The 15,340-nt window shown below is 40.0% G+C and overlaps 1 protein-coding gene across 1 annotated transcript in view; it reads left to right on the top strand.

Moving 5' to 3' along the window:
• Nucleotides 1–15,340, top strand: part of DNAJC5 (DnaJ heat shock protein family (Hsp40) member C5) — a 28,839-nt gene that overhangs the window by 843 nt on the left and 12,656 nt on the right. The gene's annotated exons all lie outside the window — the stretch shown is intronic.

The raw sequence follows: 15,340 nt of genomic DNA on the forward strand, positions 1-15,340 counted from the left end.
TATATAATATATACTGCACAAAAATTATTATTGCATATACACACACCCACACATGCATAGATATACATACATATACACATGCACGCATAGATATACATACACATACTTACATACATATAATAAATATACACACACATACATACATGCACAGATAAACACACATACATACATAGATACATACAAACATATACGCACACACACACACACGCACACAGATACACATACACTGATTCTCCCTATCCCCCCCACCGGCCTTTTTCTCCCATGTCACCTAAGGGAACCATCTGTCGGCAGCCTTCCCATCAGCCCGCAGCTGTGTGTATGTCCTGTGTATACAACACACTTTGGACGATGCATTAAAGCATTTGCTTTACTCTTTATGTGTTCCGATGTCATTCTTACAACAACACAGATGAAGAAGACTTTCTATTCTCAGGCGCAGCAGATTCAGCTAAATGTTGCTGGATCTGCTCCATCTGTTGTCTTATGTGTTCAACTACTTTCTGAAAAGTCAGTCTAATTGTTTGCTGGTTGGAGTTCGGCATGTTCATTATTTGCAGTTTTAGGGGTATGGAAGAATAGTTTCCTAGTGCACTTGCATGAGGGCCCCAGTGTTGGTTTCATAAATCTTTGGTCACCATAGTGTCCATATGGCTGTATGAGGGCCCCAGACATAGTGTCCATATGGCTGTATGAGGGCCCCAGATATGGCTGCTCAGCCTGCCCAGAGGCCTCCTGTTGGTTTCAGGATACTAAGGCTACCCATGATGGCTGCATGAGGGCTCTTGACTGTACTTAGCCAACAAGTTCTCCAAGTCAGTTCTGCACAGAAGTACACTGTTGGCTCTGTGAAACATTGGTCCCCACGGTGTGCCTGTGGCTTCATGAGGGCCCCGGAGTGTGCCCAGCCAACAGCAACACCAAGTCAGTTCTGCTCAGAGGCTCACTGTTGACATTAACCACCGTTGGTCCCCATTGTGTCTCTATAGGGCCCCGCACTCTGCTCAGCTAACAGGGACCCCACGTCAGTTTTGCACAGAGGCTCACCTTTGGCTTTGTCCACCATTGGCCCCCATGGTTAAATGAACAACCCCAGACTCTGCTCAGCTAAGGGGCCCCAAGTCAGTTCTGCACAGAGGCTTACCTTTGGCTTTGTTCATCATTGGCCCCCATGGCTAAATGAATGACCCCGGACTCTGCTCAGCTAACAGGGGCCCCAAGTCAGTTCTGCACAGAGGCTTACCTTTGGCTTTGTCCATCATTGGCCCCAATGGCTAAATGAGGGACCAGACTGCTCAGCTGAGAGGGGCCTCAAGTCATTTCTGCACAGACACACTGTTGCTTTATCCACCATTGGACCACATAGTGTCACAGCCAACCGGGGGCCCATTCAGTTCTGCACAAAGGCCCACTTGGCTTTGAAAACCACTGGTCACAATGGTGATTCTTCTCAGCCAACAAGGGCCCGCTGTTGGTTTTATAAACCATTGCACATCATGGCGTCCCCATGGCTGCTCGAATGCGCCATGGTTTTGTCCACCATTTGTACCCATAGCTACACAAGAGCCCTGGACTCCTTGGCATTCATTTATAGCTTCTGAAGAAGAAAAGGTGGAATAAATGTGTCACTGTATCACTTTGCTGCAATGAGTGATAGCTTTATTGTTTTTCACTTTCGGCACCCCAGCTCTTGTTCTCCCATTTGTGATCCTGTCACCGAAACACAACTTACCTTGGAATAGCTTTTTTAGTGTCCTAGACCAGGAAAGAGGAACTTTACATGGTGATGCCAATGTGTCACCAGTACCAGAATCAGCTGTCTGATGTGGCCCTAATCAGCAGCCACTGGCATATTGCTAAAACCATCTCTGACACTTAGTCACCAATTTGTTTAAGCCCCAATTTGTTTAAGCCCAAACCATAATTTCAGTAATCATTAGATGTATAGAGTAACGTCCCTCTGTGTTGGTTTCTCTTAGGTTGTACACTTATGGGCTTGATTTTGTAAAGCTCTCCAAGACTAGAGAAAATAAACCATCATGGGATAACCTGGGTGATTTAGCAACGCTGGAATGGATTTCCTAAAAAACATTTGCTATTAGTTGGAAATTGTTTTGGGTTATTGTTATTCAGAAATATTATATATTATATTCATGTATGTATTATATTTTATATATATATTATATATATTAAATTTTATTATATATATATATATATATATATATATATATAACTAGTTTTTTCTAAATCACACAGGTTCTTCGATGAGTTCTCTCCAGTTTTGGAGAACCTTAATAAATCAGGCCCAGCTTTTGTTTACGTTTTATTGCAGACAAACCTTATCTAAACCCAATAAAAAAATGTATTATGATTTAGCTTTTCAATACTTGAATTGGGTGGTTGCATTTTTTTTTCTAATTTCTGGCTTTTGTCAACTTAATTTTCACCTTGTGATATAACACATTTTCAGTCCTAGGGTGAGAGTAATCACTCCTCGTATTGGGCCCGTGTTTTTACAGAACACCTCCCTTTCTTCTTCTCCATAACCTAGAATTCAAACTGTGCAGCAGATGCAGAGATCTCCAGAAAGTTCTATATCAGACAGGATTAGCACAAATAGATAAACCCAATACATGCCATGGTGTATTTAACAATCAGAAGCAATATAAATTCACTTAAAAAAAGTCCCAGTCTATCATAGTTTTCCATCTCCCCTGCAGGACTCATGCAGAGCCCATGCAGAAAGTTAGGGGAATTAAAACAATTATTTGAGACAAAGCTACACTTTTCACCAATCTTTTAGTCATCAATCCTGAAGTTGAAAGAAAAAGAAATGTACAGCGTTATGCATATGTGTTTGATTTACAGCAAAAGTCAATCTACATCTTTGTTTTTGAATGAATTCGTAGTTTGTGAGTCATTAAAATGTTAAGATTTTCCAGGCTCACCCGATTCCTAAATGTAAAAAGTTCTAAAAATTGTGAACTATTTCCATGTAAATGGGTTTTGTATAGTTTTAGGTCTGACATCTACTATATGGGGATTTATTTGGACAGGTTGAGAGATGTTACAGGGTATACTAATTGTGTAAAGTAACCCTTTTGTGTTAAAAAACTGGAGGTCATGACCATCTGTTTCCTGTTACCATCCTTTCATTTCCGAAATCATTTTTCTAGTGCAAAGTAACGGATAAAACCCATTGTGATGGTTGCTTATGGCATTGCTTCCACTGACCAGGCATTAGTCTTAATAATATGGCACTGGTAAAGCTTCATACACACAGACCACTCTCCCCCGCGATGCTCGGTCTTGCTCGTCTTGTCGAAAATTTGTTGTGTACACTGTTCCCCTTACGTCATTCTGCAATCAGACACAACAGATTGATGAACAACTGCTTGTGAATAACCAACTGTGACTTCCTATTCTTTCTCTACTCCATGCATAAAAAAAGAAACGTTCACCTGACATAGGTAGTGTTTTGTGTTCATCATTAAAGCTCTTCACACGGCTTTAATCTGTACTCCGATGATGAATTTCAGCCCCATCTCAATGTCAGCTGTTGTCCCAAAATATGTTTTGAGTCTCCACTAAATTTGATATAAACAGAAAACAATGCATAGAGGGGCCATTACAATATTGTTTACCATGGCTGCATTACATTGATGTTAAAAATTTGTTGTCACGTTAGCGAAACCTGAATTAGTTATTGCACAAGCAGAATGAACTTTTGGTCAGTATCTGATCACATGAGTTCTGACTGATTCAGAAGCGAAACCTTTAGGTGCCAGTGTTAAGGTTCCACATTTTATTATCATTTCCTAAGATCGAGTTTTTTTTTTAGTAATAATTACTATGTATATATCACTGACAAACAGTACAGAATACACAAGAGTTAGAGAAACATTTAAATCTTGCTAAAAGTAAAGTAAAAATGAAAGCATGCAGGAACTTTTGACCTACAAATATTAAATAGACCGTCTTCCCATAAAACAGCAATTGGATGCCCAGCAGTATACAGAAGTGTACAAGCAAAAAGTTTATTCTGCATCTGCCAATAATGTAGTTTAAAAAAAAACCTTCCATGCAATGGATATAAAGACGTATTTAAAGTCTAGGTGACAACCTTGGATAAGGCTGATTGAATGAATGTAGCCACCCAAGGATAGGAAGTATATTATTCACATGAGTACTGGGTTGCAATAGCATAATGCACGACTAAAATTGGATGCCCAATGCTTCCAATACTAAATTACACAAAAAAGCATGGCATTGCATTGGGTGATGTGTTTTGGGTGCCATTAAAAAAAAGAGGAGCACCCCGTGCACCAAACATCTTACGTGTTGGCTCGTGTTGCATTGGTGTGTTCATAAACACAACGCACTAGTAAGGAAAAGTCCTAAGTACAATATATACTGAGGGCATAAGAAGAATTTCATTGAAAAATTCTAGTTCCTTGGTGGTCATTTTCTTTGAATGCCTGCAAGAACTTGTAATTTATGTACCCAAGATCGGTATACAGACTGTCAGTTTTAAATGTTCTGATCTTCATGCTCGTTCTAGGTTTGTGTTTCTGAAAGCAGCAAGCCCTGAGACCACCAGTTAGCTAGCGGAATAATAAGAGGTATTGTAGGGGGCTGCTTTTTTTTATAGCTTTAAAACTGACCTTCAGGCAGACATAACATGCACATTATTGCTGTGTTACACCATTCAATTAATTGTTTTCTCATGTAAGCATTATATAGTACATATGTAAACTGTCTATTAGTCTCTTGTGTTCTCAGTACTGCAGCTCAGGCTACTGCTTCTCCTTTTACTGTCCAATTACAAACTAAGGTGGGAAACGGGACTTGTAAGTGTAAATAGGAAGGTAGGAAAACCCTCTGTTTATCTTTTCCTTTCTTTGGTGATGGTTGCCAAACCTTAATTGCATGTAGCAGATAGGGATAGGAACGGCATTTTTTGGCAACTTACATTTTTCATTTTTTTTTTACTGATGAAACGTAGAGTTTAAACATCCTAAGTTAGACAAAGCTCTACTGAGCTAACAATCAGCATATGAATATGAGTGAAGAATGGATCACAAATTGAGTGTGGTACAATTAGATCCCACAATATATAATTCAAAACAATACGTCGTCCATTTTCCCCGATACGTTTCGCTGTATGGCTTCTTCAAGGAAGGGTAGAGACTGAATTGAAAATATTCTGAGTGATGGGGGTTTATTTAGAGATCCTAACATGTTTAAAACATGGAGTAGTAGAGTATGGGAGTATCACGGTTGTTGGCTTAGGGGAGCAACCTTAATTAAGGGGGTCCTGACAATTGGGTTTTTCTAATAGCAATAATCATTCGGATAAAAAGCAGAAATGCTTAAAGTATAGAGATTATCAAAATATCCTGGCTGCAGTGTTGTGACAGGCAGTGCTGCATTACATACCTTCAAGTTTCATCCTGACCGCACTGTCCGCCATGTTGCACTTTATTGTACCCAACTTCCGCAGCACTCTTACCTACCCAGCTCCAATTAAACAAATCCAAACTTTTTCATGAAGCATTCACAGCCACTTCTTTTGCACTTTGGATGTTGTGAAAATCATCAAGATTTTCCGTTTAGTAAGACGGGGGAATACTACAGTGCATTTCATTAAACACTCATCACACTGTTTTTCAAGCAGCAGCTATTCTCATTTTCACAGACAGCCAGGATATCAAGAGACTGATACAATGCATGAGGATGATTCATCCATGACCTGGGGTCTTTTCTATAGGCAGATGGAATTTATATAAATAGATTATTTTTCTGTTTGGGTATATTATTATTATTATTAATAAAAAGGATTTATATAGCGCCAACATATTACACGGCGCTGTACATTAAATGGGGTTGCAAATGACAGACTAATACAGACAGTGATACAGGAGGAGAGGACTCTGCCCCGAAGAGCTTACAATCTAGTAGTATATCCACAGGAAGTCATGTTAAAACAAGCAAGTTGTGATGTCACTTCCTGTAAAGCAAGTGATGCGGATTACCTGTAAAGCAGTAATTGTATTTCCAGAGAATGGATCAGTTAATTATGTGTGTGATTCCAGTAACCTCCATGTTTCTTATATTCTCCATGTTATCTTAAGTTGATCTTGTACAAGGACTGTGGGGGGGGGGGGACGATGGTTCTTCTATAATATTCCCTCCTACCTGCCTGTAAATATACACCTGATCTGTATATATACTTAGGATAGTCTGTTGATTTAGAGGAGAACACCAACCAAGCAAGCTGGATATCCTAGAACCGGGTCCCCAGTGGCAGCTTCTTTTTAAATGCAAGTTTTGGGTGAACTGGCCCTTTAGTTCATTTATTCTGTTTATAGCAAGATGTGAATACTCTCACCATTGTTTAGGCATCACATACAATTCCCGGTACAGCTTGTGCAACTTCTCAGGGCTTCCTGTCAGCTGCACATCCCGAGGCAATGAGTTATTTCACACTGCAGTCCTTATAATTCTGGGGCCACTGCTGAAAACATAGGTGTGACCTTCTATATTTACTAAGTAGATGCAGAGATCCCATAGAAGTGTCTGTGACTCATACAATGCAGAGATTTCTTCACCATAACTAAACAAGCAATAGGCTGCTGACAATATTACATGTGTCCTGAATGCTGGTACCTTGCCCATTTCTTTGGTTCTCATATTAGTTACTCAATGGTATTTAGCTTTCCAAATTACTGTAGGGTAAGTGCATGCATGCCAAGCAAAGTGTAACACTTCCAGATGTTTAATACGTCCTAAAGGAATCACAGTGCTTCATAATAAAATGTTTCATCTGTCTTTTTCTTTAGAAGGTTGCTGTATGTTTAGGCATCAACCACGTCAACATTTTACTTCCTGCACAGAGATGTTGGATTGCAGGAAACAGATACATGTATATTCTGATAACTGTATAGGTCATGGAGGTTTTCACAAATGTTTAACACTTCATATACACCCTAAACCAGCTTTTCTTAATCTTTAAACATGGGAGAATCCTAGAACTAACATTTGAGTCTTAAGGAACGCGTTCTTTAGTTACTTTATCCACAGCTCATTGGTGACGTGTATGTAGACTGTGACTAAGTCTAAATGTACAATCACAGCGCAGTGCTCAACCCAGAAATTTTTGTAAGCTGGGTGGGAAGAAATTCTAGGCGGATGGAAGCCCCTGAATGTTTACCCAACTCATCAGTAACCACAAAAAACAGCCGGGTGGTTGCCGAAAAGCGCCGGGTGGTGCGCCCAGCTAAAAAGGTCTGGGGAGAACACTGCAGCGGCAGAGGAGACTGAGGAAATGCTTATTCCTGCCTGCAGTACATTTATGACATTAAATTAGCCTTTTCTAAGTTCAATGATAAAAGGTGGAGCCTTTGAAAACAATAATTCTTTTGTTGTATAACGAGGCATGTTGAGAATTTGCCCAACATGATTTGTAAAAAGAAAAGTTGGAATTTGGTTTTCGGTGACCACAGATAATAATCTGATGGTGTTTCTGTACGGCCGCGGGTGGTCACGGGAATGTAACCCTGCAGGAAAGATTGGTGCTGTCAATACTCTTGTTTTTCTGGTTTAGTTTGTTTCAGTGGGGGCAGCTGATTTGTATATATTGCTACAAGTGGCTGCATGACCTTTGCTTCTTATATCCCCGTATCGCATTCATCTTATCCATGGAGAAGGATAATTTGATGTAAAATGCAGGAGTCGGTGGGGAAATTTTGGAACAGGATTTTTAGCACTGATAATTTTTGCAAATGTTTTATTGCAGACTATGGTAGGGAAACTAGATTGTAAGCTCCTTTGAGGGACAGCTAATGACATGACTATGTACAGAGTTGTGTAATATGTTGGCGCTAAATAAATACTGTGTAATAATAATAATAATACAGGATGAATTATTGTATTCTCACCAGTGTGAGGATCAGTGGTAAAGTGAACCTCTGCTTCTCCCCAGGACTTTATTGCTTGCACCCCCTAACCTCATATACAATCCTTCTCCTTTTTTCCATTTGACCGCTAGGATTTTAAACAATATTCTGGTACTTTCAGGTGTGGGAACCCTATAACTCTCACCTAACGGGGATTTACACTGTCATTTGGGGGAAGGAGTCCTTAGCTGGGTGACTTGGAGTTTACACATGGCTTGGTACCTTGTACTCTTGTGGAACATGAGAATATGTTAGAGCAAAGGAAAAGTAAGCAGAGGTGGGGGATATCATTCATGTGAATCTATTGCTTTGCCCTGCATGGACAAAAAACATTCACTGTTGACTCTTTAAACAAATCAAATGCAGGGATCCCTGCAAGATAATAGTTAGTAAGCTCACCCGTCCAGCTTTTCCACGTACAGGTTCTTTTTTCCAACTCCTGTGTCACTGTAGTCAGCAATGTGGGGTTCAGATGAAGTTGCTAGCATGCAGAAGGAAGTAGCGGTATCTAAATCTATATTTCCCAAAAAAAAGATTGTGCTGCAGACGTACAGAGCGGTGCAACCTGGGACACCGGGCTTGTTACATTGCTCCACACTTCAATATTACTGGTAAGTTCTACTTATTGGACAACCAATGTCCCTTCTCCAATAGTCCTTCTTACCTGCCAGTTCAATCTCCATCTGTCAAGTACTTTCTAGTTTGCATCAAAATTAAAAGCCCCATTTACTTACCCCATATCACATGATATGCCCGGTCCCAAATCTTTATACTGCAGTCCTTGTTTAGGTGTCCAAGTCTTTGCCTGGATTTCATGAAGGCCCTTTGCTCCCAGAAGACAAGGGTATTCTATTTAAAAAGAAAAAAGCCATGAAGTGAGGGAGAGAGATGTGAGGGGATTAAGCTTTGCCGGAGATGGCCTGTAATGATGTATTAATGAATTCAGAGCAGCATTAATTTGTGTCTTTTATATCTGCCTTGAGTTTAGAAATGCCGAGCGTCTTATATTCGCAGTATAATCCTCCATAGCATTCCGGGCTCAGTTTCACACAGGAAAATCTTTAAAAATGAGCACAGTATGCTTTGGAGGCTATTACAGTGAATATAAGACACTTCATAGGTTAAATATGGAGAAAGGCCATATCCTTACATATAATATATGGCTTTGTGTCAATGATCCCTTTCTATGCCATCTTCTTCATCATAGCTATCTCATCATGTCTGACTTGTAATATCATTTATGTGCTGAAGGTGATAGAAAATTAATATAAGGGATTATTGCTATATGACAATGGTTAGGGGGAAAAGAAATTAAGCTGTGACTCACACTATCTTTTTCTTGCTCCCTATTATGACTTCTAGCTCTGATTATTTTGGGTGGCTTCATTATGCTCCATTTCCATTGTGTCACACACCGGGTCTCACACTCATTCTCTTGCACATCTGCTCCATTCTTTCTCTAGCTTCTCATTCACCGCTTCTTTGTTTAACAAATAAATGCATTTGTAGGAAAAAGGAAAGTGAAATGCATTATTAACGCTTTCTGTTCTTTGGCATCACTAACAAAGCCATCTGTCCCAGCTACTCCTTACACAAATACAGGAGGTGATGTGTCACCGGGCCCTTAACACTTTCATGGCTGGGGTCGAAAAACAATGTCATTCAGTGACCTGGTCTGCCTTTATAAAGTGTCACCTAGCTGGAATGACACATCTTTTTAGAAATAGGAATTATTACCCTAGTACAGCCTTGTTCAACCAACCCTTAAAATACCTTCCAGGTCTTCAGGGAACCCCTGCTATAGGTACTATATCTACAGCTCACAGTTTATTAGTGCAGTCATGTCACCTACATGGCTGGCCATTGGGAAGAATGTCACCCTTACAGATAACCAACAGGTTTGTTGGTACCACTAATGGCGGCAACCTTTGCTGAGCTGTACTTGAACAGGTGGCATGATGATCAGGCAGGTAGGAGTACTTATTGCAGAAAGGACTTTGCCTGTCCCTCTCTGCAATAAACTTTAACTTTTTAAATGTGAACACTTTCGGGTGCCTTCAGTATCTTGGATTCGCAATAAGCGTGTGATATGCAGTAAGTTTTCAGGTCCAAAAGAAGTTCTATTTTCATTTGTTGCATCAATGGTCTGGTTCAGCAACTCACCAAGTAGATAAGAGTAACTCACTGAGAAGTAGTGATGAGAATTATGACCTGTATTCTAAAAAAGGAAAGGCAGCCTTCTGTCCTTTTAGTCCTAAAGTATATTTCTGGTGGGAATTGGAAAAAAAAGTAATTCTTTGTATTATGGTAAAAGTAGGATGAGGTGCTCTGTAGTCCAACAGGAACAAGGCTGGGCTGACATCACTGTTCGTGATTTCAATTCTCTTGTTTTCTAGCTTTCTGTAACCATTTGTAAAGGGATAACATGAGAAAATGGACTTGCAATTTAGAGATGTACTGATTGTTCCTTTTTTTTCTCTCATATTTCACCACACACATATACAGTTATAAGGCCTTTGGGTTGATTGCTAATCATCTGCTCAACTCCAAGCTAAATTATGCTGGTTGCCTGGTTGGGCTGGTAATTTAATTCCCCTCAGTTAATATAATCAGGCCGTATTCAAAGTGTTCTGTTTTGCTGGATACTTAAAGGGAAAACCTCTTTTTCCGTGTGTGAATGACTGGTTACCTTAAAGCAAAAAAAAAAAAAACACTCTTACCTTTAATCCCGCAAATCCGTTGATCGATTGGGAGGTTTCTTCAATTGGGTCCTTGTGTCGTCCCTGTATCCTTTTCGGCCCGACGCCACCTTCATCCAGTTTCTTCTTCACCCGATCTCACATTGCGCAGGCAGGAGATTGGGTGACATAAATAGGGGGAAAAGATTGTCACACTTTAAAAAAAAATTACATTTTTACTTTATATAAAATGTTTGTCTACCCTTTTATGTAAAGTAAAAAATTTGAGTTAAGCTCTGCTTTAATTATTGGAAATAACCTTTTGTGTAACATTTTGTCATTTCTAGATTCTTGTCTTTTGTTAAGTTAGACCTGTTATTAGAATCCTATACTGAGGAAGTAAGCCGGACTCTTCTTCTGGAAATGCTGATCCAATAGTTTCAGTACCATCAAAGTCCCAGATCACATGGACTGCTGATCTGCATACTTTTGCCAGTTAAGCTAAGTTTACACTGGTAGTAAGTTGCGGTGCTTTTACCGCTTGCCCACGCCAGGGAACTGCTCCCTCTGAGACGTCTCCCTCCCGGACGTCTCCCTCCCGGACGTGTTCCCCCCCAGCCCCTTTAAGCTGGGCGAACCTCCGCCACTTTTCAGAAACCACCCAGCTGTGTTTGGATGGTTACTGATGAGTTGGGTCACAAGACAAGGCCCACCATCCGTCTTCAACTTCTTGCCACCCAGCCTAAAAAAATTCTGGGTTGAGCACTTTGCTACATAAGGCTCCATAGTTAATGAATGGGGGCTGCATTAGTACTTATCAGTGCTGTCAAATGTGCAGCCGCTGGTCCTTCAAGAACTGGTCCAGCTCTGCATTGCAAGTGATGCAATGATGTGCTCGCCTCATGATGGTTTCCTAAAGGTGACAACAGTGGACATTATGTGCAGAAAAGACCACTTGTATGTAGTCTTACTATGTAAAACAAAGCTGGAAATAGGTCCATTATCAGCGGATATTAATGCAGTTGTCTATTTAGTCAGTGCATTTATATAAACATGATCACAGTAATTTATCAACAGACTCAGAATAATATTCAGTCCACAAAAAAACACTGTGTTGTCAGCAGGAGCTGAATGCAGTTTTGGTGTTTTTTATACTTGCAGGGCTCTGTAGAGGGATCACACATGGGAAATGTAATTACAGAGATTACTACATATGTTTATTATTAATATTTGTCATTCTTTAGGCATGCCAGTTGTATTTCATATAGGTAGTGTATGTTCTCATCAATCCTATTAGAATTTGCTTCTCTAGTAAATATGTCTGGACTCTAATGAAGTCTTCATGGTAAATTTATGTGTTTACTGCTTATCTGCAGACATGAAAGGCACGTAATGCCTATTGCTTCAAGATCAATAAAGGCCAAGGTTTAAATACCTCTGATGGTACAATTCATTTTCAGCATCTGCCCTAGTAACCTACAGAAATGCTGTTACATCCTCATTCCAGCTTGTCTGTGTAAGGTTTATTCAACCTTTTGTGTGTCTGAACTTCTTCACCAAGTGATTCTTTTCTCTAGTCGTAATAGAAACTTCAGGAGTCTGTATAAACCAAAACATGAGAAACAGGAATCATGCCATGTTGATTATTTTGCTAACTTGCGTTACCAATCACATTGGGAGGCAATGTGTAACTGTAATCAGAGCTGAGTGACAGGGTCACTTTAATGTTTGTTTTTTAGTAGCACATACTTATCTTATGGATTTAGTTATCAATTGGATTTCTCAAGCAGAACTAACGTCATGATACTCAACTGCCCCCATTCCGTCGCATGACGCCACCATCTTTTTCCTTCTTCTCTTTCTGAAGATGATCTTCAACCATATTGCTTGGCCAGACCAGAATGATTTATCTCCCACACAGGAACTACTCAAAAGTTCATTCATTCCCGGCATGTGCAGGGGAACCCGGGAATGGTGGGTATCCTGGTAACTAAAGCTGAGCTTTAAGAGAGCGATCAAAGAATTAGGAATGATTATTACAGAAAAGACATCACATGCCCCTTTATGCAATAATGACCTGCCGGATCATGAGTTTTTAAAAGTGGAACTTCATTTCTGCTTTAAATCTCTTGGTTCCCTAAACCTTTCTGCATGTTTCTGTAAATAGTTTATTTACACAGAATAAGAAGACAAACTGTCTTCATTTTTTTTCTTTTTGTAGGGTTGAAAACAACCAAAAAGGCATACAAAGAGACTTTGTTTTTAAAGTGTTAGTCAATGCATGGCGATCCTCCATATACTTTGTTGCTCTAGCAGTGCTGAAGGAAGATGTGCCGCCTGCTGATACTTCCACAATAGCTGGAAGGGCAATCACTTTCCAAAGCCAGGCTTGCGGGTTATTGAGATCCATTTCCTTCATTCCTTTGACTATTTTGCATGCTTCACGTGCTTTTCAGAGTCGACTTTGCTTTAGAAATAATAATAATACACAAAAACTTCAAAGCTAAAGGGCAAAAATGTTATTGCTGTTTAAACATTAAAGTGAATCTGTCCGTCATTTGTAACTTTAGTCACTTATTTACATCTGCAGAAGTAAAACAGATACCCAGCGGTAGCCTTAACCCAGGGGTGTCAAACGCAAATACACAAAGGGCCAAAATTAAAAACTTAGACAAAGTCACAGGCCAAACTTGAAACTGAAGTAGCACCGCTACTACAATTCCCTGCGTCTATAAAACAGTCCAATGCAGGGCCACGCATAGGCCCACTTGTCTATAGAGGCGAGTGATGCCGGGAATTGTAGTAGCGGCGCTATTTCAATGTAGCAGCGGGCCAGCTGCAATTCATATTTAGGTTTCCTTTGGGGGCCAAAAATAAGGACGTTACAGTCCATAGTTTGACCCCACCAGCCTTAACCTAAAGGATATCACCTGTCTGCAATAAATTGTCTGATTGCAAATTTTCGAAGTACAACTTTAACATAGTAACTTTGGTGGTTCCAACTCTGATAGACATATGAAGCACTGGGGAAGTGCAGGCAGGATGAATGTTAGTAAATGGGTGCTTGTTCTTTAAAGAGAACCTTTCAGTTTGCTTTGAAGGGAAAACTTGTCATGAAAGAAATAAATGACTGATGCTGCAAACCTCTCCATGAAAATGCTGGTTGTCATCATAGTAATAATATTTCTAATTGATTTATAATTTCAAGGGGGGCAGAGCAAGGAATGACCACTTTAGATTGGCTCGCACACACCGGAAGCTTAGAAGGTACTCGGGGCTGTTATATATAAATCGGAGTTAGCAGAAATCCTTTGACCTATTGAGGAATTAAGCCTTATTTCCTTTCCTTGGAATTTTGGGGGAGAGTTCTTTCCAAGACAGGAAGTCATGCACAGCAATAAAAAAAACAACATTCTCAGTTGGATAATTTGCTATCACTTCTTGTTCAGACAGGCACCCTTTAATTCCTGCCTCTTGATTTCCCCTAAGACTGGAGCTTTGTTAATGGATGTGTATACCGTGGTAAGGAAGAAGTTAATGACCCAGCCTGTGCCCCATTACTCTTTCACAGAAGGGCGATTGCCCTGACAGTGCTATCGATTTCCATCGGGTGGGAGAAGCTGGTAGCTGAAGTCTCTCATTTTCTCTTTCTCATATTCACTTACTCAATCGTACGGACTGAAATATTCATCCTAGCATACTACCTGTCCCATGCCTACTTCACCCTCCAAGAATACTCTTCCAGAATTCGCTTTTATCTGTTATTTTAATCAGAACATGCTATACAGAATTTTAAATAGTTTCTCTTCTATTCTCAAAACTGCCCTGGTTGCAATACTTTGCTGCTAATTTGCATTTTTGCTTGTTTTGCTTCCTTGTTGGAATTCATGATTCTTTTAATGTGTGGTCACCATGAAATGATTTCAGAAGTTGGATGTAACTTGTCTGCTCTACACCACTGAAACATGCAGGGTGTTGATTTTTAAGTATGGATTTAACCCCCTCCAAATAGATTTAAGTTTGTTCCTGCAACATACTTTTTTTTCTTCAATTTCCAATGTCATATGGATAAAACTCAGCTTTTCCGCCCATTCTGCAGTACATAAGTGTGCTATAGATTAGTTTATTTATTTAGCACCAATTAGTGGGGTGTGCTATACACCTAATTATTTTCTGAAAGCCAGCCTGTGATTGGTCTCCACAACGATGCTGCATGCAGTATGTCATTCAGTAAACCTGATTGGCTGCTCAGCATCTTTAGTGAGCATGCTCCATTGAACAGGCTGCACATGCTGCACTGCAGGCGATGGTGTCTGTAGCAGCAGAAGTGCAGCGATCAGCTGCTCTTAACTGGAAGGGACAATCCCAGGGAAAATGGATTTTCTCCAAAAGGTTCTCTTTCACTCTTTCATAATTCCTCTCCACCTTAAAGCCAGGATCATCACAGTTTTATCCTCGTGTTTACACTCCTGATGTGCTTACTGCTTTATATATACATTCTTCCCAGTGGTACGCCTGAATTTGTAATGTGTATGTATATAGTAGTCTTTAAAATACCCTTGCCCGTCTCCCTTGCATGAACACAGATTCTAACACAAGGGCATGCTGGAAATTTGCAGCTCCAGACACTTTTGAGAAGGAAGGTAGGAAGGTTTTATTGCAGGCCAGGGGGTTACAGGTACACAAAATTACTGTCATATATCC

The sequence above is a fragment of the Pyxicephalus adspersus genome, chromosome 6, assembly GCF_032062135.1.
Source record: "Pyxicephalus adspersus chromosome 6, UCB_Pads_2.0, whole genome shotgun sequence".
NCBI lineage: Eukaryota > Metazoa > Chordata > Amphibia > Anura > Pyxicephalidae > Pyxicephalus > Pyxicephalus adspersus.